The following is a 27,057-nucleotide window of genomic DNA, read 5'->3' as shown; positions in this document are numbered from 1 at the left end:
TTTACATACGATAAAGAAAAAGGATTTGTGGTGTGTGGCACGACACGGCAGGCTCCTCCTCATTGAGTCAGGATATTTGGCGGTCAGCCAATACACGCGCCAACACCTCACGAGGGAATCCATAACTGACAACGCTGCCTCATGCAATGTCATGCACGTTCTAACCCCTCATAAAGCACGGCTGTACGACACTTTCGGCACGGCGTTACGACCCCTTGGCCACGGCTGTACGACACTTTCGGCACGGCGTTACGACCCCTTGGCCACGGCGGTACGACCATTAAGCACGACGTTACGACCCTTGAACACGGCCGTATGACCCTTGAACACCCCGGTACGACCTTTGAGCCTTGGGTATGATGCCCTGGCATTTGACGTGAGCCTTAAGGCTTACGTGATAATATAAACGGAAGAGAGTGCCTTATGGGGGGCGAGGCATGTTCGTTGTGACCACCAGATGTGTGTGTTAGGCTTAGGGCTGTGGGCTGAGACCAGCCCTAAGCTACTACGGTCTGCCCGAGTGAGGTCTGGCCCGTCGTACACACACACAGTTTAAAAGTATGATTCGGGTGACGTGTCCGTAGATGTGTCGCGAAGGTGTGAATTACGAGTCGCCTCGAAGGACTGAAATGTGGCGTTTCGCGTCCATAAGTCACATTGACTCCCTCCTTCCCCCACCCGCTCCTCCCCAGGCCATACGTGACGACGACTTCCGTTGTGTCACAGCAGATAGTCCGACCAGCCTGGGGTGGGGGTCGTTCCAGGGCTGGCCAGCCACGGGGTCGGGGCGGTGCCAAGATGGACCAGCCTGGGGTGGGGGTCGTTCCAGGGCTGGCCAGCCACGGGGTCGGGGTCGTGCCAAGATGGTCCAGCCTGGGATGGGGGTCGTTCCAGAACTGGCCAGCCCACGGGAAAGCATTTTCGAGGTGGGAGGGGATGTTGGCCATTACTGGCGTACCACAGGGCTCCATCCTGGGACCACTGTAGTTTTTCGTAAAAGTAAATTTACTTGCTAGAACGACACGACTCTTTTGTGTACCTGGGATGTGTGTGTTTGCGGATGATGCCGAAGGTCATGAGAACAGCAACGAATGATGAGAACTGCAGCAGCTTACAAGGGGACGTAGACAAACCTCCAGAAGTTAGTCTGATAAAGGGTTGATGAGGTTTAACCCGAGTTCATGCGACTTCATGAAAATGGGAAACGATGAAAGGGGTTCTCGGTTCGACCACTACCACGCAGGAAACAGTTTACATCGTGAGGGACTCGGGAGTCGTCATTGTATCAGTCATGTCACCAGACCTCATTGTAAAGAAGTCAAAGTCTCTGGAACGTGAAGAAGCAAATGTTTGGGAAGTATATCACAACTTTCGGCTGAGGGAATACAGATTATGTGTCTGGAGTCTGGTCACCGCACTAAAGTGACAGAGAGGTAACCGAGATGGTCCAGCGAAGGGCCACAAAGATGATACGAGATAGTCCAGCGAAGGGCCATAAAGATGATACGAGATGGTCCAACGAAGGGCCACAAAGATGATACGAGATGGCCCAGCGAAGGGCCACAAAGATGATACGAGATGGTCCAGCGATGGGGCCACAAAGATGATACCTGAATTGAGGTAACACGGCTAAAGAGGGAGACCAGAGAACGTAGAGTTGCCCTCCACATTGAGGAGAGAAGAGTACTGAGTGTGAACCTGATCATAGCTTCGACGTGTGTAAGTCAGTCATTTAAGATGACGCTGGAGGCAATCGCCTCTTCCCATCAAGGTCATATCTAAGAGCTAATGTACCCGCTAGATAGGAGCGAGGGAAGAACAGCGCTGCTTCATTGGTGGACAAACTGGAGGAAACTAATTAGCGAGGAGGTGATTGCTGGCAGCGTGCTGAAGTGTGAGAACCTGAGTGATTGAAGTTATGAAATGGAGCCCCCACGAGTGCAGAACTCCCTCCCTGTACTGTACAAACAGATGAATACACACAAGCATACACTTAGATAACTCATTTATGTAATAATATCCCGAGTAATTGGGAGCCGCCGGCCATGTAGATTTTCATTGTCCTTGAATATGGTGGCGGGGAAGAGAAAAAAAAATGGCTGTGGAGGAAGCAGTAAAGAAGATGGAAGAGAAACCCCGAAGAAATAATGTCAAGTTGTGGTAAATGCATTTCTTTTTATCTATTGATTTTCGCAACTAAAACTGAGGTGGAGTGTGTTGTAGGTCTGTGCGACGTGAGGGAGGCGAGACCCAGCATTGTGGTGGTATGGGCGATCGTTGTGGTGTACTGAGGGGTGTGTTCCTGGCGCCCCTGCTGTGTGTAGGTCGCCCGTGCGCGGGGAGGGGGGGGGTGTAACTTCTCCCACAGGAAGTTACCCCCCTCTGCAGGTACACCCCTCCCCCTTATCCCCCCCCCCCCCATCCAATCTTACGGGAGGTCACCACTCAGCAGTTGACCCAAGGCCTAGATTCGTACACGCCGTAGTACCGAGGCTGTCCTTGTGTGTTGATCGCTTCGTAAAGCATCTGTTATCCGATCTCCGTATGCCCCGGTTATCCGGCTTTTCCTACTTTTAGACAAGATCTGTTGACTTGCGACAATCCTTTTTTTTTTTTTCTTTTTTGTAGTTCATTTGTCTGTCTCCAGAGGAACTATGTTATTCCTGGTTAACCTCCGGGGCCGTGGATCGATCGATTATATGATTCTACCGTGCGACTGGTCTGTACGAGTGGTGAGTAATTGTAATCTCTGCACGGTGTCTTCTGATTGCGCCGTCAACACCAACCAGGGATCCCTTTCCGCCTATCCGACCATCTCCAGGCGTCCCCTCGCCCCCACCCTCCACACGAGGAGCTGCTGCTTGGCCTCCATCGTCCACTCGAGGAGCTGCTGCTTCCTCGCCCCCACCCTCCACACGAGGAGCTGCTGCTTGGCCCCCACCCTCCACTCGAGGAGCTGCTGCTTCCTCGCCCCCACCCTCCACTCGAGGAGCTGCTGCTTCTTCGCCTCCACCTTCTACTCGAGGAGCTGCTTCTTCGCCTCCATCCTCCCGCTCGAGGCGCTGCTTCTTCTTCGCCTCCACCTTCCTCTCAAGGAGCTGCTTCCACCTTCCACTCGAGGAGCTGCTTCTTCGCCTCCATCCTCCGCTCGAGGCGCTGCTTCTTCTTCGCCTCCACCTTCCACTCGAGGAGCTACTTCTTCGCCTCCACCTTCCACTCAAGGAGCTGCTGCTTCCTCGCCCCAACCCTCCACAGTGGGAGCTGCTGGTGCTCCCTCCTCGCTGTCACCACCGCCTCGAGAATCTCAAGAGACGTCTTCTTCATTTTCCTTAACCACTTGTGTATCATAATTGTGATTATCATCTCAGCAGTGCGCGCGCCCTCCGTAATGAGGGGGAGGAGGTGGGGGGGCAGGGGGGTTGGTTCACCGTTCTTGACCTTGTCACGGAACGCACGCCACGGATTTTCCTTCATTAGCTCCAGACTTCCGTGCCAGTGCTGGAGTCATGCCTCATCAAGCTGGTTCTCCTCTTCAGCTCCCGACTTCCTTACGTGGCTTTCCTGGCGTCATGCGCAGCGTCTGATGTTCCCGGTAGCTCCCGACTTCCCTGCGTGGCTTTCCTGGCGTTATGCGCAGCGTCTGATGTTCCCGGTAGCTCCCGACTTCCCTGCGTGGCTTTCCTGGCGTTATGCGCAGCGTCTGATGTTCCCGGTAGCTCCCGACTTCCCTGCGTGGCTTACCTGGCGTCATGCGCAGCGTCTGATGTTCCAGGTAGCTCCCGACTTCTATGCATGGCATTCCTGGCGTCATGCGCAGCGTCTGCTGTTCTGGGGTTATTCTGCTTCTCTATTTCTGTCTTTGGCCTTCTGGCCGCAAACCAATTCAAGCGATCGACGGTCGAGCCTCAAAGAGTTGTTGGACGTAGGAAGTGGTGTGCCATGGGGATCCGTTCTGGGTCCAGCTCTGTTTCTTGATGGATATTAGGGCAGGGATGATGGTGGGACTAGTTTAAGATATCTACAGACGCAGACGATATTAAATTGGATGAGAAAGCGACGTGAATAATCGTGTCTACAGTTGCGAGCCGAATTAAGTAGGACCCTCAAAAGTGGCAGATGAATTCTGATATTGATCAGCTCTCAAAAGTTTTGTGCATCGTTAGGAAAAACAGAAGGGCAATCTTTGGTAATAACTGTCTTAGAATTGCATGACGTGAATGAGGAAGAGTAAACTGGTGTCGTAATCAGTGACGTCCTAAAGCCAAGTTAGCATCGCGTAGAGGTGATAGGAAGACGCTCAGCTCGTGTACAGCGTCGTGTGGAGGGGAGTTGAATTCAAATCATACGAGACGAACCTTTATTCATTGCAGTTCACTGGTGCGTCTCCCACCGTGTAAAAAAAAAGACACGAATGGTATAGGAGTTCAGCGGTGAGCTGCCGCGATGAGTTCCAAAGAGAAGCAGACCCCTGTAGGAGCCGTTTAGAAGCCCTCAACTTGCTAAGAATTTAGTGAGTTCGTTTCCTAAGGGTAACTAAAATGATCAAAGGCTGTGATCTAGATGGAAGGTACTGTATAAGACGATATCAGTCTTGGTTTTACGCGTACAAGCTCGAGCTAGAGTTTTACCTGAAACGAGACGAAGTAATAACAGAAGAGTCAGCATATAGAACAACTTATCAGTCGGGGTATTTGAAACCAACATCTTAAAATGCCATTTACAACAGACGATACGAATATTCTCATGAAAGTCCACGACTATTGGTATTTGCGTCTCTGTAGTTAAATATGTTTACTGATTCTTTTTTTTCTATTTACTTCCTACTCTCTCCGCTGGGGGTTCGCGACCTCCTCCGCTGTGACAAGCAGCCTCGACAGGTGGTCCGTTGCTGTCTGCGTACCCCGTGGCCTGTTCCTATTCTCATGTCTTTGTTGTACCTCCGCCTTCCCATTTCCACCGACCATGACGCCACGGGTCAGGAGAAGGTCGGGCTTCTCCTCCTCCTCCTCCTGGGTTGCTTGTCACAATTCGCGTCACGGTAACACACCGCCCCAGTTCCCGCCGACGTCGCCACCACCACCACCGCCGCACTCAGGATCACGCCAGAGAGCCCCCTGCCCACCAGAAGTGAGTGACCCCAGCGGTGGCGGTCGAGCGCTACGCCCCTGGTGGCGAATTTCGAATGATCTCGTCAGTGTCGTTGTTGCTCCCGCTGGATCGCGTTACGACTGCGGAGTCCAGCTGAATCGCAGGATGAATAACTGCATCGCATGAGAAGGTCCTGGAAGATGAAATGGAGAAGTTGATTGAACTCGAGGTCATTTTGACCTTATGAGACCCAAGTGGCCAGCCATTAGGGTTTGAGGAACGGGGGTCGGGGAGAGGCACTGTGGCCCAAGTATTATTGTGGCGGAGGATGATGAAGAGGGTAGGTATTATGCAGGGGATTAGGGTGGTCCGCGCGGCCGCCTTTGCTGGCCGGGACCTGGCAGCTCGCGGGCCACCCAGGGTAAGAAGACCCTAGGGAGGCCTGGGAGGAAGGTTGGCGGAGGATGACGGATGAAAAGCTCGGGAGAATTGGGGTACGACCGTAGAGCACGACGGTACGACCCTTGAGCACGACGGTACGACCCTTGGGGTAGGATGGCCTTACTTTTGGCTCGTAACCCTCAAAGAGTTAGGCGAAAGGCCTGGTCTTCATACCCAGGTGTCGTAACGTCGTGGTCAGTGGGGTTAAACTCCCCCTTAAACTCGCTCCCATCCTCTTCCCTCCCTCTCGTTTTTCACACTCCCCCTCCTTTCTTCCACCCCTCCACCGTCAAACTGCCCGACGCCCTCACCCCCTTTCCATTTGTTGTTCCTCAACTCCCCATCTTCCACAACCCCATCGAAGATCCCCTTTTCCTTCTGGCGTGACGTTTACGAGTCTGTCCCCCCCTCTACATCGCTTGGGCCCCGTGTATCATTTTACGAAACACGACCAGCTCATTATCCAGACAAACTAGTTCTTGAATCACGTAATGATAGATTATTATATTCATTAGCTTTATCCATAACGAGGCAGGTAGGACCCCAGCTTATTACCGAGGAATCCTTTAGACGGCGACGGCAGTTCCTCGACTTGAAGGACGAGGTCCTGTGTCGTTCTCCAGCAGGATGTGCGTCCTACTGACGGCCTCGGCATCGCTTCCGGTCCCGCCGTCGACCTCTGACCCTCCCTACGCACAAGGTAACGCTGCCTGAGGGTCGTAGGAGGCGCGTGCTGAAAGACCTTTTCTCCTGCAGGTTGCTTTCGAAGTAGGACTGTCCCTTCGTCTTCGATGGTCCTTATTTGTCCATATAGTACTCCTTTGTGCCGATGGTGACGAGTGGTCGTTAGGGGTCGTGGTTGTTATGGGGTTAGGCGTCGTTACGGTGTATAATTGGGTTTATGTAGGTCATGGACGGTGTCGAATCCCCTGAGAAGGATGTTACTGTTCTTGCGCTGGATGGCACGGTCCTTGAGCAGGGTAGTACGACCTTTGAGCTCGACGGTACAGTCTTTGAGCAGTGAGGTACGTCCTTTGAGCAGGTTGTTACTATACATGGGCTGGACGGTACTGTCCATATCCCTTTCCTAAGTGCTGGATACACTGTTTTGCATATAGGGAATTAGATAACTGTTGGAGAAGACGTACAGAGTTGGATACTGTCCCTGCCTGTTAAATTCCATCCACCGTATCTCCAGATGATGTCTTTCAGTTACCTCCATACTCTCCCCCATTCATAATACTCGTACTTATAGTTTTCCTCTGGAAGCCTAGTTCCTCCATCAGGCTAAGGGCTACTGGAGACGCCATCTTCTCTTGGTGTTGGTTCCCCCCTAGTCTTGGTCACCCGTTAGAAGGCTCCCGCCCGCCTCCCGTCATCATAGAAGTGTCGCTCTTTACACTCGACAGGTCATGGCCAAGCGACGAGTTCGGGGAATGAAGGATATATCTCTCTCTCTCCTTCCCCGAGTGGCCTTCGCTGGAGCAATCATAAGACTTTGGCATGATGGGTTTTTGCTCGGTGTCTGAGGGGTCTTATTTAGGTCTAGCAGCAGCCTCTCAACTCGATGATGGCACGGTACGGCCCTTGGGTTTTACAGAGTGTACGACTCCCTCGAGCACGGCGGTACGACCCGAGGGTACGATGGACAGGCCCTCCAAAACCTTGTCTTGCAAAGGGTCAGGGCAAAGGCCAGGCCATCCTTATCCAGTCGTCGTACTGGGTGTTCTCAAATGTCTTGCTGCCGTGCTCAAGGGGTCGTGCTGTGCTGCCCCGTGCTCGAGGGGTCGTGCTGCCCTGTGCTCGAGGGTCGTACTGTCGTACCGGCGTTTTCTTTTGTGTTCCAGATTTCATTGCGACTTCCCATTAGCCGAGACGCGTCAAGGTCGTGGAGTGTGGTCGTCATCCTGGCTCCTGATGTAGATTACATGCATGTTCCTTCGTCCGCCACTTGTTGACACGATGAACTAGCGCGTTTTTTGGATGCATGATCACCCTCTCCAGACCGAACACTTAATTTACACTTCCGCTGATGATCTCACTCGTATAAAACACGTACGTTAAAAGCCTGGTTCCTGTATTATATATTTTTTTTTCGGTAATGTGTTACGATGTTATGTAATCATAGTTATATTGTCAGATGACACATTGCGTCAAACGGGATGACCGCGTGTTGTCAAAGACATAATACCATCCGCCACACATTTGCCATCAGTGCAGGTTTTGAAGATATACTCGTCGCACATTAAAGTTTGCTAAATTCCTTTTGTCTTGCACTACTGCTATGTTCAAGGCTCGACCAAATGACGGGAAAAATGCAGACTCAGTCGTAAGAAAAATGCGAAAGTTAAAGTTTTACCTCCGAGCGACAATGAATTCTTACGTTCACGTGGGTAAGTTCGCCGAGACGAAGAGCTTTTGTTTACATAATGGTCTGCGTCGGTGATGGCTTTTTTCCCCACCAAAATCGTCGGCTGATTTTTGTAGTAGCGGGAAAACGAATAACACGGGTTGAAGGCGCGCGCAAGATCATGGGTGGAAAAAAAAAAGAATAAATTTGGTGCTTTAGAGGTTTTACCTCAGACTTGGCCTTGAGCCGACAATCTCCCAGTCTGTAAAAGAAAAAAAATATATATAAATCTAGCAACAGACGATTTTTTTAAAGATTTTTTTTTTCATCTTAACACGTAGGAAATGGAATTTACTTATAATCTTTTTTTGTAAGAACTGGTACATTGTGGTCTGCGGAAAAAGAAAGAATATCTAAATTCTTTATTCCCTCGACGAGTTTTGAAAAGTTATATTTCTCGAAGGCTCCCGCAGCCCGTTACATGCGCTACCAAAAGTGTGATTAAGAACGCCAACTTTAATCTGTGTTCACCCGTAGCATCCTTCGTTTTTAAATGCTGGTATAAACGTCGGAAATACTTTTAAGGGGTTGAAAATGGAATAGGCGAAAAATCAGACGTTTCAACCCTTGGTTGGTCTATTCAAAACGTTACTTGCTGCGGGAAATGCTCCAGAGAAATAGTCAGAATGGAAAGTCAAGCTGCAGTATGCGTTGCGTTTCGCTACATGATATGAAGGATGAAAATGTCTTGGGTGTGATAGATAATCTCTGGTCGCCTAAAGCTAAGTAAGCAGTGCACTGAGAAAAAGTCTTTACAAAATTTATGAGATTTATAGTTGGACTGTTTAATTTTTTTTATTTCGGGATATACTCTCTCACTTTGAACAAGACACTTTTGCGTCCCCCATCTTGAAGATCGATCGATGTGGTCCCCGGGCATTTTAGGAAAGACAAAGAGTGGAAAGAATACGAGAGTGGAGTCGCCAAGATTCTCGGATTGAGAAACTCACCCTATGAGAGGCAACAAAGAACTAATCCTATAAGAGCCAATAGTGAGATTTGAATGCATGTACATTGGAAAGAGAGAAGGTTAAGATGTGATCTGATACCAGTAATTAGAATTACCAAAGGTTTCGGTGATCTCGATCTAACAAGGAACTCAAGGATGCGTCCGTCAAATTTCACTCGTAGTAATGGATGCTTGAATAAGCCTAAGTACTTTTTCTTCAACAGGTATGTTATGGAATGAGTTACTGATCAGGGTAGTTTAAAGCAGTGTCATAGATACAATTATGCATAAACTTGATAATTAAGTCTATTTAAATGCAGGAATGACATTAATTGTGCCTCCTTATTTGTATGAAGTGTTTACTGGCTTTTTCCTTGATAAATGTGTGTGTGTGTGTGTGTGTGTGTGTCTCAACTCCTACCTCACTAATTCATGAGATTCTGTTCTGCTCCACGATCACCAAACAGCCTCGTTAGTACCCAGTGATCACACGCTGTTTGAATACGTCTGTATGTATACTTGGTTGAAATGGCTATGGAGTCGCCCTGGATGAAGTCTGAGGGCAGATGTGGTGAGGGTTTTTCCTTGCTTAGGGTTTTAAAGAGTCATGGGGGCGTGATGTGTGTGTGTGTGTGTGTGTGGAGAGGGGGGTGTTAGGGTTGTCCCCCCTGTGGGATTTAAAGGCCGATCACGACGCTGCGGGGGCCGACACAGCGCGATAATTACGGGAAGTTTGAACCTCCGGGTCTCGTCGAGCACAACAGCACGGGTGGGCTACTTGTGGTCAGCCAGCGGAGGAACTAAGAGGTAAGGAGGTATGCAGCCATTCGAGTCCCGTGAGGAAGGGACCGGTGAGCGGGGGGAAAATGGATAGTATTTGGGGGTGATTTGACGCATATAATTCTCTTAAGCTCTGATACGCAGAGGTGTTAAAACCATTAGAGGCGTAGTGTTAGTCAGTTAGATCACGGGTCAGCCACGCTTGTAAGCAAACGACCAACTGTGCTGGGAACGAACCACATTTTGGAAAAGAAATAGAAAAGTTAGTTTTTTTTTCCTGTGATAATTTCACGTTATATTTCTTCTGTCTTGCCAGGTTTCGTCTGGGAAATGTTTGTCAAAGGGTATGGCCCCCTGCCGATGTGACGTACTTGCATATATTTTTCTCGTATGGTGTCCTTTGTTGGGTAGGGGGTGGTGATGGCGTGGCCCTGGTGATGGTGGTAATTCAGGTTTGGTGATGGTGTGGCCTTGGTGTGGATGGTAGGTCGGGGGTGGTGTGGTGATGGTGTGGCCTTGGTGTGGATGGTAGGTCGGGGGTGGTGTGGTGATGGTGTGGCCTTGGTGTGGGTGGTAGGTCGGGGGTGGTGTGGTGATGGTGTGGCCTTGGTGTGGATGGTAGGTCGGGGGTGGTGTGGTGATGGTGTGGCCTTGGTGTAGATGGTAGGTCGGGGGTGGTGTGGTGATGGTGTGGCCTTGGTGTGGATGGTAGGTCGGGGGTGGTGTGGTGATGGTGTTGTCTGGGTGATGGTGGTTGGTCGGGGTTGGTGATAGGTAACGAGTCCTTGTGGTGGTTGTGGGCAGTGGTGATGGGGGTGTGGGAAGGTGGGGGGGGAGAGGAATGGTAGGTGGTGAGTTCTGGTATTGTCAGGTCTTTGCAGTGCCGGCCTGACGCAAGTGGGGATGGGTCACGTAAGCAATTTTTTCTTGTAATAGTTTCCGCCCTGGTTCCTCCTCCTCCTGCTGGGGGGGACCAGCGAACATAAGAAAAAAAACCACATTCAGTACTACGTATATCGTGAGCCATTCCTCCGTCAGCCGCGTCTTCGTGGATATTCCATACGTCAATTTGTGTCTCAAAAAGCGACTGTGGTGGTGGTGTTGGAGGTGGTACTTGTTGGCGTGGGAGAGAGAGTCAGTCAGTCAGTCAGTCAGTCAGTCACTTACGGCGATAACTGCAGTGACAGTCGGTCCCCTACAGCTACTTTCTCCAGCGTATGATGGTTTATGTAATTGCACTCTGCTGTTAAGGAAGGCTTGGCCGCTGACATGGTTTGCACGGGAGACGCTGCAACCAGCGCGTTAGGTGGACGAAGAGAGCCGTTTCTAGCGGCTGTCAGACCAGAGACATGTTACTCCCGCAGACTGTGATGCATTTGGATAAGATTGTTCTTACACACACACACACACACACACACACACACACACACACACACACACACACACACACACAAACGCGACGTATCTATCGGAAAATGTAATTCAGGTCGCTAGAGACCAGGGCATTGTGGTGAAGGGTTGTGTATAATCTACAGTGAAGGGGTAGGAGCGCGGGTACACATCTAGCAACAAGAACGGAGGGAAGGTTTTGAGAGAGAGAGAGAGAGAGAGAGAGAGAGAGAGAGAGAGAGAGAGAGAGAGAGAGAGAGAGAGACGAACGATTCCGTGAAGAATGATAGAGAGCAAAAGAGGTTCGAGATGTGCTGTGGCGAAGACACAGGCGGCTCTCCAGCCAGCCAGCCAGCCAGCTTCTGTAAGGTACAGCAGAACAAGGAACGGGTACAGCAAATGAGACATTAGGAACAAAGAAACTGTGCAAAACATATCGAAGACATGGGCGGAGGAAATCCAAAACCATTCCATGAATTCATAAGCTGTATTTTATTTCTTCCTGTTGAAGAATCAGTGAGGCAAATGGATTCACAAGTGTTATGGAGGTTGATATAAGGATACTAAGGAACTGAATAACAAGTTCAAAAGTATTTCCACAGTGGAAGACACTTATAGCCCCCCAGCACCACAGAGGTGGAATGGAGAGGAGGTCTTAGCATTGAAATGTTTAGAAAAGGTGTTAACAGAATACTTTACCAAGGGCTGATCTGGACCCATACATATGTCATGGCTCTGACGATACGTGCTGAAGGGTGCAGATGCCCTAGACATACTCCTGAAATACTGTTCAAAACGTCGTTGGAGAAAGGCATGGCGGCAAGACAGTGGTAAAGGCCGAACGTCATGCCAGCCTGGTGGAAAGGAAATGGAGAAGAGGTGTTGAACTATGGACTAGTCCTCCTGATGACTGTGGTGTGTAAGGTACTGGAAAATATGGCCATAAAACAGATGAACGACTTCCTGCAGAGGAGAAATTACCCAGGTGAGAGAGAAAATGGTTTCGGCGGAAAGGAGGTCACCTTTAACAAACCTCTTCGATTTCTGCGAGAGAGTGAGCACGGTGTAAGGCATAAAGAGAAGGCTGGGTGGGTTGTTTGAATCTGGAACCACCATAGAGCAGTTGATTACGGGCACAGGAGGCTGATCATCAGTAATCAGGATCGCCACTGAGCCTTCTCGAAATAGGCCGATGACATAAAGATATGTTTGCAGATGACGCAAAGGTCATGAGGCATGTGGAAAGCTCGGGGGATTGCATCAACGTGCAAGGGGATCAAGGCAAGTTCCAAAGTGAGCCTGATACGCGGTTGATGAAATTCATCCAGAGTAGATCAAAGTAGAAAGGATGAGTTATCGTGAAAGCCCTCGAAATTGATAGTGTCTAGCAGGAAATAATCTGCAGGAATTTGTGTAAGAGAGAGATTTGGGAGTCGACTTTGTCCCTATCCTGAAGCCTGAGTATCAATGTAGAGTAGTTAAGGAGACCAACTGTCTGCAGACAGATGTTATAATTGAAATCAAGTTCATGGATAAGGAAATGTTTGATAAGCTTTGCACGTCTTGCATAAGATCAAAACTAGAATGTGCTTCTCAAGTTTGGTCACCGCAGCTATAGAAACAGAAGAGCTATTAAATAGAGAGGGTCCAGAAGAGGGTAGCGAATGTGGTTCCAGAATGAAGATAGCAGAGTTTTAGGGAAAAGTTATAGAGGCCTTGAATTCGCCCATCATGGAAGAGAGAGGAGTGAATGACGACCTGATCCCAACCCTAAAGATTTTAAAACCATGTTGACGTACACAGTGAACAGCCTCCTCGACAGAGGCAGAGATGGAACAACAGGAGGACATAACATGATGTTGATCAAGTATCTTATTAAGAGAAAGATGAGGAAAGAATTGCTTGTCCACTACGTGTGGTGGATGAATGAAATAGACTGAATGAGTTTGTATATAGTGTGTGTGGACTTGCATACACAACAGAGGTTTAAGAAGTCGTATGATTGAAGAGAATGTTCACGAGATGGGGGAACCCACGAGTGTAGAACTCCATTCCTGTACAGTATGAATGGGCAGTTACACACACACACACACACACACACACACACACTGCAGGAGACAGTCCTCTGGTTCTGTACTCGCCTTCGTCAGTATTTACACACTTAAGGGACGACAGCGCCGTCGCGCCCGGCCGTGTTACTAGGGTAGCCACGGCGAGGGCTGTTAAGAACTACCTACCTGGCTGTCATGCCTGTGGCTAGCGTGGCACGTATGTGACAGCCGGGGGCGTCGGCACTGAAGGAGGAGGTGTGCACAAGGGGAGGCCAAAACAAACCTGTGGCTGAGGATGGGGCCCCCGGTAGCTGGTGGTGGTGGGGGTCGTCCGCCCGTTGTCTTGGTGTCCTGTCGACCGTCGTCCAAGTGGGTTAACTTGACAGTTGTCGTGTCTGTGGTCACCCTGGGCCCCTGTGTGTGTGTGTGTGTGTCTGTGTCTTTGTGTGTGTGTGTGTGTGTGTGTGTGTGTGTGTGGGATTTACCCATCAGTACGGTACTGTGAGGGGGATGGGGGAGTTTTACACTCGTAGGACCCCGGGTGTCGTGTGGGTGTGTGTGTGTGTATGTGTATGTGTCGCTCTCTGTGTTTGGCTAGGTTACGCAAACCTAAACCCCCCATCCCACCACACACACACACACACACACACACACACACACACACACACACACACACACACTGAAATGTTCGCAGTCTTCCTCCCTAATAACCTCGCCTCGTTTTTTTTTCTTTCTTGTCATAACTCAATTTTTCTCCTTACCCTCAACAATATATTTACCGTCACACATCCATCATTTTTTTGGTCCCCTGGAGACAGTTGATCACTATATTCCAGTGCCTTTTGTGTGTGTGTGTGTGTCTTTGGTGTCGCGAACGGCGAGGTAGATTGCGCGTGGGGGGGGGGGGGGGGGGAATGCAGTGTTGATATATCATTTTTTTTCCAAGGGTTTTAGGAAGAGTGTACGTACAGTTGGGACGGCGGGAGGCGGCACGGAGTTCGCGCGGTATCAGGAAATGATTTTTTTTTTTGGAACCAGGTCGGAAAACGAGTGGAATGTTTATCGAGTGACAGGTGAGATTCGCGACGGTACGACCCTCGAACGCGACGGTACGACCCTTGAGCGCGAAGGTAATACCCTTGAACGCGACGATACGACCCTTGAACGCGATGGTAAGACCCTGAAACGTGACGGTCCTCCCTTGAGCGCAACTGTACGACCCTTGTTCGCGGCTGTACGATCTTTGAGTACGACAGTACGACCCTTGAGTAAGACGGTAAGATCCTTGGTTATATTTAGCCTAGCCTTTGGCCTTACCCCTTTAAGGGGTCAGGTCAAAGGCCAGGCTAATCATACCCAAGGGTCGCACCGTCGTGCTCGAGCGTCGTACGATCGTGCTCAAGGGTCGTCGCACCGTCGTGCTCGACTGTCGTACGATCGTGCTCAAGGGTCGTCGCACCGTCGTGCTCGAGCGTCGTACGATCGTGCTCAAGGGTCGTCGCACCGTCGTGCTCGAGCGTCGTACGATCGTGCTCAAGGGTCGTCGCACCGTCGTGCTCGACCGTCGTACGATCGTGCTCAAGGGTCGTCGCACCGTCGTGCTCGAGCGTCGTACGATCGTGCTCAAGGGTCGTCGCACCGTCGTGCTCGACCGTCGTAGGATCGTGCTCAAGGGTCGTCGCACCGTCGTGCTCGAGCGAGTGATACGAATGGTCAGTACACCACATTTTACCAACGACTGAATTAAAAAAGTTATGATATGATAACGTTTCTCCAACGAACGGCACGAAATTAGATAATTGGGATTAGATAATTACCAAAGGCACGAAAATAGATAATTAAGGTTAGATAATTACCAGAGGCACGAAATTAGATCATTGGGTTTATTTCCAGTGGAAATTAAGAGCAAACCAACTGAAGAAAAAAAAAAAATAGATAATCTTGTTACCATTGAAAAATCACCGTCTGGTTTGACTTGAACAGAATAGAGAAAAAAAAAAAAGAATTCAAATTACGTGATAATCGATTAACGAACACTGAGTGTTGATCCATAATTGATCGCTCAAATTGATCCATTCTCCAGCCTAGTCGGGGCCTGAATGGGGTAATCATTGGGTTGAGTGGTCGCGGCACCCAGCGTGTGTGTGTGTGTGAGGAAACACTCACTCATTCATTGACTGGTGTGGAGTGGAGCGCACTCGTGAATATCTGGACCTTCAGAGAAAATTTCTCCTCTCTCTCTCTCTCTCTCTCTCTCTCTCTCTCTCTCTCTCTCTCTCTCTCTCTCTCTCTCTCTCTCCAGTTGTAAGGAAATAAGTGGTGACCTTTTTCCCACGGTGTGATATATATATATATATATATATATATATATATATATATATATATATATATATATATTCTCTAAGGGCACAGCCTACACCCTGTTTTCTGTCTGGGGGAAGGAGAGCCTTTGCTCCAGTGAGAGGAAGTGGTGTGTGTGTGTGTGTGTGTGTGTAATTGTTAGTACTGTAAGAGTAGGGAGTTTTACACTCGTGAGGGCCCCCATCTCTTTTACTTGTGTGTGGGTACGTCATGGCTGGCGTGTGTACGACACACATCTGTAAGACATTTGACTCTCGGTCTGATGAGGTTTTTGGAAGTGGTTTATAATGAGGAGTGTGGGTTTGTTTTTGCCCATGTCCGCATTTTGTCGTGATGCAACCAACATCTTGTTAAAGACAGTTTTCCTGAGGTTCCCTTCTGAGCTGGGAGGAGGACAGAGGCACCAGGAGCCAAGATCAAGGTGAAGTGTGTGTGTGTGTGTGTGTGTGTGTGTGTGTGTGTGTGTGTGGTGTGTGTGTACGGGAGGTGGGTGGTGTAAGGGCTGAGCCTTCTCTGATTGGTAAGGGCTGGGTTAGGTGATTTAAGGACTGCGTCTCCGTGATTGGTAGGGTCTAGTAAGGGCTGGGGGATGTAAAGGGCTGAATCTCCCTTAAACAAGGGCCTAGCTATCTTGAGCCCTGATCCCAACATGATAATATGAACTCATGCACCACTCGGTCACGTATAAACTCCCTCAAGGAAACATGTATTATTTATTACCCAGTCAGGTCAGGTCAGGGCGGGTCATGACCCGCTTCCACCACCACGACCTCTCGACATATTCCAGTCACTGGATGCCAGTCATGCCCTCTGAGTCATACGATCTTACTGTATCGCGAAGCGTTGAATCGCATCCAGTTGGCGTTTGATCCGTGGCGTGTTGTCAGTCAAGTCTTCTTTCTTCCACTCGTTATCTGTCTCAAGACGTTCTTCTATGTTTTGGTGTCCAAATGGCGTACTAGCCTCGTCTCTTCGGCGTATATCAACTGACTGTTATATTTCTCTCCTGTGTCTCCCCTGATGATGTGATTATTACACGAAAGTGCACTTGGGAATTTGTGTTTCATTTCCCCATCGACTCGTAGGAATATATATATATATATATATATATATATATATATATATATATATATATTCACGATCTGTGTGGAAGAACCGTTTCAGACAGATTTCTGCCACTGCTCACACTAGGCGTCTTCTGGTTTCACACGCTGGTCGTGGGGGAGGAGGTTCCGGGGCGAGACCCGCCCGGTCAATTGCCGACGTCGGGTGGCCGGAATTTTAAACGTTCGTACTTAACGTTTTCTTCTTTTTTTCTCTTTCTCTCTCTCTTTTTCAAGAAACTTCGTGTGTTGAGGAATTTGAGCGCGAGCGTTAATTTTTGTGTTTTAAATGTTTCATGTTTATTTTTGAAGTCTCCCGACTCGTTGTATAAAGGACGTTTACCCGAGGCGTTGATTTATGACTTTTAGGTTACTTCAGTATCAACTTTATGTACAAGATAACGTTCATAAGGGCGCTTCTTCAGTCTTGTTTATCAAACCTGCGATAAATTCATTATTTAAATGTCGTAACTGATAACGAATGTCAGTAGGCCGCTGTATTGCTTTTGAATACCCTGTTTATAAAAACCAGTTTTCAAAAAAGATAATAAAAAAAAATTCAACGGGTTACATTCGTCATTCTCTCTCTCTCTCTCTCTCTCTCTCTCTCTCTCTCTCTCTCTCTCTCTCTCTCTCTCTCTCTCTCTCTCACACTACCTGTTCCTCACCATCACGCAAGACGTTTAAATGTATGTGTTTTTTTCTTCCCCCTCCCCCACTGCCTGTGTTGGCCATCCAAGCCACGTCCTTCCCGTGGTGGACATCCGGGATCATGTAGTGTCCGGTTGGGGACTCCCATCATCCGTTTTCTATATCGTTTTTCAGCGTTGAAATGAAGCAGACGAAAACGAGCGAGGGGAAAAAATTTCTTTTTTTTTTTTTTTTTGGCGGGGGAAACGAAGTTAGGATGAAGTTATGATGACTTAGTGATTAAGTTCAAGTTAAATTACTGGTTAACACGGTGCTTGGCTCTTGATCAAAGTATTAGAAATAATACGTATAGAATACGAGGTGTGAGTTTTGTGCTGAACGTGAAATCAGATTTTTAATTCTTTTATAGACTGTTAGATGACAAAAAGATATTATTATTAGTGGTAATTTATCTCCAGTTATAGTGTATTATTCTGGTCGTTAGACATACAGGTCATTAGTTATCATAGTTATCATGCAGGTGATTGTCATCCTAGAGGGAGGTAGTTATGATGCAGGCAGTTACAAGGGTCGTACAGGTAGTTACAGTAGCACTGGTAGTTTGTCGTACAGATAGTTACAGTAATACCGGTAGTTTGTCGTACAGGTAGTTACAGTAATACTGGTAGTTTGTCGTACAGGTAGTTACAGTAGCACGGGCAGTTTGTCACGCAGGTAATAATGTAGTTATCATACAGTAACGGAGAGAGAGAGAGAGAGAGAGAGAGAGAGAGAGAGAGAGAGAGAGAGAGAGAGAGAGAGAGAGAGAGAGAATGGCCTGAGTGTCAGTGTGTGTGCAGTGATCACAGTCCGCTCTGTGTTCCCTGACATTAGATATGGATCTCGTGTGTTTACCAGTGGTGGGCGAGGAGGATTCGAACCCAGTCATACCGCGCGACAGAGCGGCACCACGCTATCCAATGCGCCAAGATTATGTATATATGTATGTATATATATATATGTACTGGGAAGGATCACAATTTTGCGCGTGATCAAGATATTTCTACGAGTCCTCGGGGAAAATGAAACACGATAAGTTCCCAAGTGCACTTTCGTGTAATAATCACATCATCAGGGGAGAGACAAGAGAGAAATAAAAGTCAGTTGACATACATCGAAGCGTCCTAGCTTCGTCTCTTCGATGTGTATCAACTGACTTATATTTCTCTCTTGTGTCTCCCCTGATAATGTGATTATTACACGAAAGTGCACTTGGGAACTTATCGTGTTTCATTTTCCCCGTGGACTCATATGAATATATATATATATATATATATATATATATATATATATATATATATATATATATATATATATATATATATGTATATATATATATATATATATATATATATATATATATATATATATATATATATACATACGTACAAAGGTTGTGGTGTTGCTGTGTTACATGGTGTTACGAGTTAGTGTTGCGACCTTGTGTTGTGTTATATTAGGACCACGTTGATATGGGGGTGGCGTTGGGGGTGGGTTCCAACGATCAGGTACCTCCCACACTAAGTAAACCCCCACCTCAAGATTCCTCACCCCCTCATCAAACCTCCCCCCCCAACACGTCCTCTAACCCCCACCCCATCCCCCCATTTCACCTTCCCCCCCTCCCTCCTCCCTCCCTGGTCACGAACATTCCAGTGCCGTCAACATTCCTGGGGGTTTCTGGGGGGGGGGACCCCCTCTTGGCCCATAGCAAGGTATCCACCTCCCCTCCCCCCCAAGGACCCCCATTCTCTCTCTCTCTCTCTCTCTCTCTCTCTCTCTCTCTCTCTCTCTCTCTCTCTCTCTCTCTCTCTCTCTCGCCGTCGCCCTGAACCGCTGGTCATCCACTTCCGGCGTTTCAACACATCTGGAAATAGTTCATATATTGGACGGCTTTATTGCCACTTCTTAAACCTCCCCCTCCCTCCCCCCCCTCTCCTCTCCCCCTTCCTCCCCCAAGTGTCAGGGTGTGTGTGTGTGTGTGTGTGTGTGTGTGTGTGTGTGTGTTGGGGGAGGTGGGGAGGTTCCGGGTTGGCTGGGGATGGCGAGCGCGTAGCAGTAACGGATATTAGCTTCATGTTGTGTACTTGGCCGTGTGAGGCGTGTATGTATGCGTATGCGCGCGCGTGTATGTATATGTGTGTGTGTGTGTGTGTGTGTGTGCGTCACCCTACGAGGAACCCTCCCATGATCGCTTTCCCTCCGCCACATGTTGATGCTAGCCAGCATTATTGTTCGAAGGACACACAAGGATCCTGTGGTCCACCACGCTCGACCTCCTCCTCCTCCTCCTCACCCACCTTGCGAACTCCAGGCTATTGTTAATTATTCTGTCGCTAAACACTCGGATAATTTGTATTTTTTTTTTGTTCCATCAGTTAAAAAGATTATCTTATCCGCTATAGATTTGTAGATAGAATTATCTTGATTATATCGTATGGACATGTGTGACTCTACATACGATGGACGTATTATGCAATGCGTCAGAGTTGATCGAACCCTGGTATTCTTATCCTCTGTGTCGACCGGCTTGGTGCCGCAACCCCTCCTCCTCCAGCCAGCCACCAGGACCTGGTTGGGCCGTGGCTCTTGGCCTGACCTGACCTGACCTGACCTTGACCGCTGATGGAGGGCGTGTAGAACCATGAGGAACGAGACGTTTACGGAGGATTTCGCGTGCGCCTCCCTGGCCCGCCCGCGCTAATCCTGGGAACAGCTTGTCTTACGTAGATGAATCTGCTCACGTCAGGAAGGGTCGGGCAGGGGGGGGGCGAGAAATAGCATTAAATATGAGGAAGAAGATCAATGATGTCTTGTTTTTTTCCCATTTTTTTTAACTGGATTACTTGAGGGTAAGTCTTGCACGACCGAGTGTGCGTTGCCGGGTAATGGGTAGAGTTTCACCTCATTCGTTGTGTGTGTGTGTGTGTGTGGGTGGGTGGAGAGGCGAAGAAATGAAAAAGTCGTAAATAATGCGAGACATGAACAAATACTATTATATCCCGGATGAGAGATGATAAAAAACAAACCCATCTGAGTAATTATCTCATAAATGGCTTTATATTTACGAACACAATGGAGTCATAGCGGTTGTCTGTTATAAAACATGGCAGGCTGGATTGAGCGCGCCTTCAAGACGAGAGAAGGAAGAATCGAAGATGGGGTTCTTCAGGACGCTTGTCCTCTTTCTACTCTTGTGTCAATAAACGCCCTCTCCAGAAATGGCGAGGCTACGGAGCCGGAGGATGTGCTGAGAGCTGTCGCAGCCAGCATTTAGTATCGCCACAATCGAGAGTGAGTGTGTGTGCAGCGGCTGAAAGCAGTGAGACGGTTGTCGGGAGTGCAGAGCAACGCGATGCGTTTGCAACATACAAGGAGAATCCTGGAAGGCTTGGTTGCCGATCTGCACCGAATGTAAGCGTTCCTCTTTTGGCAGGACAGGCATGGAAAACTGAGGCACGTAAGTGCTTAAGGGTTTATAACTACAGTGAACGAATCTGTGTTACGCATCCGGGGCCCGACAGCGTGTAATACATTGTATACAGACGATAGACTCGATATAAGAGTGCCAAGTGCAGATATTCAGTAAATCTTTGGATAGATGCCCACAGAGCGTGCCTAAGCAGGCTGGATATGTAGGGTTCTAAGGTCTACGTAGGACTGAAGCAATGTGCCTGATCGGAGGAGCGACAGATCGAACTGTCGGGGTTAGAGACGAGTCCTTAAAGCCAACGGATGACAACACATCCAGGAGATCGGGTGTGTTGCAGGGTGTTGCGGAAGACTGGATGCTGTAGGGAAATTCCCCAGGTGCAGTCATGTGCCGTGAAGTACTTATCACTTTCGTCACTGTCTTTGCTCATTATCCTCACTCTCACTGTCCTCACCTTCGCTATTACCAGACATCATATTGAGGGTGCTTATCATCTTCATTGGCACCGTAATGACCAGTGTGGTCAACATAATCAGCACCACCATCATGGTAATTGTATAGTAATCATTGTAGGAATTAATCATTGATTATTTTTATAAGCTTGTGAACATGTTTGACCCCTGGAGCACGACAGTACGACCCTTAGAGCATGACGGTATACGATCCTTGAGGACGATGGTACGACCCTTTTGGTATGATGACCTCGGCTTTCTTCAGAAGATACAGGTCATCATACCCGAGGGTCGTACGGTCGTGCTCGAAGGGTCGTACGGTCGTGCTCGTAAGGTCGCCCTGTCGTCATGCACAGGATGTTTCCTGGACAGTTTTCTGTAAGTCAGATGACTAATGGTTCCATATCTTCCCTTCACAGGTACGTGTGTATAGGCTGGACCAGGTCGACATGGCTTATCGAGGAATGGAGATGGAGGAGGAGGAGGGAGGTAGGTGGCCCTGGAGTTGACTACCCCCCCAAAAAAAGATAAACTCTGGATTAGACGGGTTGGAGAGGCCACTGTGTGTGTGTGTGTGTGTGTGTGTGTGTGTGTGTTAATGTGAGTTGTATATCATTCCTCTCTACTCCTGTGAGAGACATTTGTTGTCATTCCCCCTCCGCGTTTCGAGGCGAGGCGCGACAGCCGGAGCTGCAGGACGGACCCCCGCCCTGTCTTCGGAGGCTTCCGAGTGTTGTTTAGGGCTACCCAGCTGCCCACGGGCTCAGTTACTCTCTCTCTCTCTCTCTCTCTCTCTCTCTCTCTCTCTCTCTCTCTCTCTCTCTCTCTCTCTCTCTCTCTCTCTCTCTCTCTCTCTCTATCCAGTTAATCGGCGTAGGTTTCGGCCCCCTGTCTTGCGTAAGTCAGTCGGCGTAGGTTTCGTCCCCTTTATCTTGCGTATGTTGGAGCTGAAGCAGGACGGCTGCTTCCTCTTCCTCCTTCCGCCCTGGGCAGGTGAACCTGAGGTTCAGTATTCAGCGGGACGTCTAATGCAGTCGGAAGGCAGCGATGGTGCAGTGAAAGGGCCAGTGCATCTCTAACGTCACCACTGCACAACGAGAAGATTTGACGCCTTGAGCAGTGCGGTACGATCCCTGGCCATTGTACCTTTCAAGGGTCGTACCGTCCTGTTCAAGAGTCGCACCTTCTTGTTTTAAGGGTCGTACCTTCGTGTTCAAGGGTCGCACCTTCTTGTCTTAAGGATCGTGTCATCATGCAGAAGGGTCGCACCGTCTTGTCTAAGGGTCGTACCGTCGTGTTCAAGGGTAGAATTTAAGTTCCACCCACAAGTTTACAACACCGGTCGTACACCTTCAAGGAAACTGATAAAATGATAGAAATACTTGAGTCCTGTTGTGTTCCGGTGTTTGTGTTGCGTTGATGGTAACTCTGGTTAGTGTCCGGCCGATGCAGCTGGCATAGTTCTCACACTCTGTGCTCGTCCAGGTGTTGGAAGAGTGCTTGTGGAAGGGTCTAGTACCAAAGGAAGTGTGTCGGTTCAAGTGTGTGTATATGTGGCAGGAGAGAGTGCGAACAAGAGAAGGTGGGGTGTTTTGGAGCAAGACGGAAAGTGCGTGTGTGAGCGAGACAGGTGGTCGGTTTGACTACACTGGCGTACATAGGAAGGGACAAATGAGAGAAGACCTGATGTTCTATGACTCTATGACTAGGATACCTCCTGAAGGACAGTAATAGTTTCATGCGTTCCTAATCTGTATAGATGGAGATAGGATGATAAAGCAGGAGGTTCCTCCCCACCCACCAACTCCCCTCTGGCATGAGAGGAAAGTCGTCAAAAGGGTTCATCAAAGCAGTGTGGAGAAAGTATACCGACGTGGAAATTTTATAGGAAAGTGTGAATGGAAATTCCATTATTGTTACAATCTCGCCAGCTTGATAATGTAGTGAAGGGGCTGAAATTACATTTATATTACATTTTCCCATTTGAAAATATATTTAGTCGGTTAACAAGATCTCGCGTCAATTTATTCGTTTTTTTTTTTTTTTTGGCTCCGTTTCTGGAAAAAGATGGACTTTGTCCATTTTTGTATCAAGTGGTCCTTCCCTGTTCACATCTCACCATTATTTCTAGTTTCATGTCTTCTCTGACGTGAAGGAATGGTCATGAGTTATGCTGTCGAAGTTATTTGATATTTTAAAAAAAATCGTAGGTTTCCTCAGAGTTTGAGTTTGTTTATGATCTCGGAAGACTTCATAAGACTAAGTTTTGTACGATGGAAAGTGCAACACATTATGCCGCTTTGAGCAGTGTGTGTGTGTGTGTGTGTGTGTGTGTGTGTGGTTTTGAGACACGAAATGCCGACTTGAGGAAGTCAAGGTTCAGGTTGTGTACGTAATGTCTTATTATTGCTTCACACACACACGCACACACACACATAAGCCCGCTAACAGAAAAAAAAAAGAAGCGAAAAAGTTTATTACATATGATTGCCAGTAATTACAATGAAACGTTGTTAGAGCAGGCTGGTAAGCCGGGCGGGTTGGCGTTTTCTGTTAAATTTAGGAGATACTTCGCTAACCTCACCTGACGCCAGGCTGACCGTAATTCCCCCAATCAGGACAGTTGTGGCGCAGGGGCCGTTTTCTTGCGTCACTTGGGGCTAGACTTAGTGGTTTGACGGATACCTTTCTCAGTTGCTTTCAACGTCGACGAAAATATGGTTCATGTGCTGTTTTTTATGTTTCATAATTGAGTTATCCTATTTTATCCCTCTTTATTTAAAGGAATCGTAGTTACTTTGTTATTGAAAATTGATTAAAAAGTAAGTGGCGAGATTTGTGTAATGGCCTGTGATTGTAATATTTTGCCTTTTTCGTCCTTAAATTTTAAGGCATTTATTCATCATAGATACCATTGAAAAGATATACAATGAATTACTGTAATAAAAAGTGAAAGTTTAAGTTTAGGAATAAGACATTTTGTAGGGGAAAAAGAGTAGTTGAATGTATTATTCGTTAGAAAAAAAAATGCGAGAAATTAATGGTATTATTTAAATACTGTGGTCCGCCCTCTGAGCACCGTTTTCTATGAACTTTGTATCGTCGGGGGAAAATAGAAATTTTTTGAATGAATTGGCGGAGACGTTCTGCTCGAGGCCCCCCGACTGTTGTAGCATTACGCCATTAGCGCGCGCATTAACCACACCCTGAAATCGGATAGACGCGACACCCACGTCATACTACGAGAGCTTCAGGCCCGCACCATCCGCTGCAGCGAGTTGTATAAGGTCGAGAGAGAGAGAGAGAGAGAGAGAGAGAGAGAGAGAGAGAGAGAGAGAGAGAGAGAGAGAGAGAGAGAGAGACGGGCGAATTGTAGAGATGCTGGTGGCGTAGTCGAACGACTGAACGCGGCGGCGGGTGAGATGTGGACCGGGTTGGGGTGGGTGGGTTGTCTGCCGCGACCCACCCCCTGTGCTTACCAAAGCAGGTGGTGGTGATTGCCCGGCTGCGGGAGGAGGAGTGAGGGAGGGAGGGAGGCTTGTGCTTGCCTGATCGTAGCGTTGCGTCACACGATGAAAGTGGTATGAACAAGCCTTTACAAACAGCTTGAAGTTCGGCATCGCCGTCTTGGCATTTCGTAATGGGAACACCCACCATGGGACGCTGTAGTGGTTTGAAATTCCCACAAAACCTCTGTTAAAAAGTGTGATTTTTTTTTTTGTTTTAAATGCCACATAGAAAAAAAATATAGCATGATTTTATGAAGACCAGTTCTAAAGGAATATTTATTGCACATTGTAGATACTTTTATGATTTTGAAAATCCCTTTTTATTAGGGTGTTGATTACTGGAGGTAATATATATATATATATTTCTTTTCTTTCATACTATACGCCATTTCCCGCGTTAGCGAGGTAGCGTCAAGAACAGAGGACTGGAGCTTTGAGGGAATATCCTCACCTGGCCCCCTTCTCTGTTCCTTCTTTTGGAAAATTGAAAAAAAAAAAAAAGAAAACGAGAGGGGAGGATTTTATGTTATTACGCCTCAGAAATGTGATGGTATTAGTATTCGTGAAAGCTATAGATAAGAATAATGGTAATTCGCATTAGCATATGTTATGTAAGTGTGTACACTGATAAAAACGTGCAGGAGAGAGATGATTAAGAGGTAAGACTTATGAAGTGTTTTGTAGTCGATATGTTATAGGTTATTGACATTTAACAACAGGTCTCGTTTGGAAATTGTGTTCTGAGTGAGACAGCCTGACGGTGTGTATGGGAGACAGATGGTGTTCTCTCTGTTCTTGTCAGATGTATGGGAGACAGGTGGTGTGATCTAGCCAGATGTATGGGAGACACAGGTGGTATGATATAAGCCAGATGTATGAGACGGGTGGTATGATTAAGCCAGTTGTATGAGATAGGTGTTGTGATCTAACCACATGTATGAGACACAGGTGGTATGATATAGCCAGGTGTATGGGAGACAGGTGGTGTGATCTAGTCAGATGTATGGGAGACAGATGGTATGATCTAGCCAGTTGTATGAGACAGATGGTGTGCGTTTCCTATCTGGTCACTGCAGGTCGTCGCCACCTGTGCAGGTCATCCTCTGCCAGTACCTGGCTACCTTCTCTTTTGACCGAGTAAGAAATGGCGAGCCTCACACACACACACACACACACACACACACACACAGAGAGAGAGAGAGAGAGAGAGAGAGAGAGAGAGAGAGAGAGAGAGAGAGAGAGGCTCCGTGTTCTCGGCATATTGATCCTTGTTGGCCTCCTAGGTCGCAAGGGGAGAGACGCGCGGGTCAGCAACATTGATAATTACGGGAGCAACCGACAACGTCTTTGATGGAAACTGTCATCTGACACGGACGCCAGCGGGAGCGGCAGCCCGCGGCGCGGCGGTGGTTTGTAGTCGGTCGTGAGATCGATGTCGCCTCCCTCACCCACAGATGCGCTCGCGTGATTTACCCCGCCCGCCTCCCTCTGCGGGTAAGACGTATAGGTGGGTCGCATCACCATTAGCGTTGCTTTAGGATGAAATTCTGCGGAAGGTGAGCGATCTGCTGTTGCTGTTGTCGGCTGGGGAAGCGCCGTTTCCCCTGCGTGTTGAGAGGGGCCCGTCCCTTCTTCCACAAGCTGGGTCCCTTCACTCGCCCGGGCCAGCCAACCGACCAACCACCGTCCCGTCGCGGGACTCCCGTAGTAACGAACGTCTTGAGGAGTCTTGCGCCCCGCGCGGAATTCAGTTACCCACCAGCCCTTGAAGGAGTCGGACGTGCCGCTCTCCAGAGAGTCTCCCAGCTCAGGTCTGGCTGTGTTCGCCGTGTTTATACTTTTGCCCGTGTTCACCGTCGCGATTTGACTTCGGGGAAACAAGAGAGATGCTGACGCCAGTTGAGCGATGCGTGTTGAACTGTTTGGTGATCCATGGGGAACTAACTGTTGAGGGTAGAGACAAGCCAGTTGTGGTAGGAATGGACTTTTGAGGCCACATACCCCAGCCTAGTGCCACAGACATGTTACTAACATGAATCATACGATTGTATCATGTTGAGTGACGGCGTAAATCACTCCTCTGTGAGGGCATGTTTTCAGACTGATGATCTGGTATAGGAAATTCTTGTCAGAATTTTTTTTTTTTTCTCTACGTGTGATGTGTTCTTGATATTATGTTCGGAGTACTGGAGCATTCCAGGCATTTCCAGGGCTTTCCGGAACCTGGACTCGACTGGGAAATTGACTGCTGGAACATTGCACAAGAGAAACAGTTAAAAATGCTCGAGCCTGGGGTGTGTTAATGTACGTGACCAGACTCCGTGCCTTGCTGGAGTATTGAGTCCATGAGCACGACGGTACGACCGTTGAAAACGACGTTAACGGCCCTTGAGCACGGCGC

At 48.3% G+C, this 27,057-nt stretch overlaps 1 protein-coding gene across 10 annotated transcripts in view; it reads left to right on the top strand.

Moving 5' to 3' along the window:
* The window catches only part of Cen (cerebellar degeneration-related protein 2-like), a 264,778-nt gene that overhangs the window by 176,244 nt on the left and 61,477 nt on the right, over positions 1-27,057 (top strand). Inside the window, exon 1 of one of the 10 annotated variants that reach the window (XM_071677027.1) lies at positions 26,319-26,467. The exons of the other annotated variants lie outside the window; for them this stretch is intronic. The gene's annotated coding sequence lies outside the window, so the exon portion shown is untranslated. Of the gene's footprint in view, positions 1-26,318; positions 26,468-27,057 lie in introns of those variants that run through there. 10 annotated transcript variants of the gene reach the window in all.

This window comes from Panulirus ornatus, chromosome 24 (genome assembly GCF_036320965.1).
Source record: "Panulirus ornatus isolate Po-2019 chromosome 24, ASM3632096v1, whole genome shotgun sequence".
NCBI classification, from domain to species: Eukaryota; Metazoa; Arthropoda; class Malacostraca; order Decapoda; family Palinuridae; genus Panulirus; species Panulirus ornatus.
The sequence above is the reverse complement of the archived record's forward strand: the minus strand, read 5'-3'. Positions and strand labels throughout refer to the sequence as shown.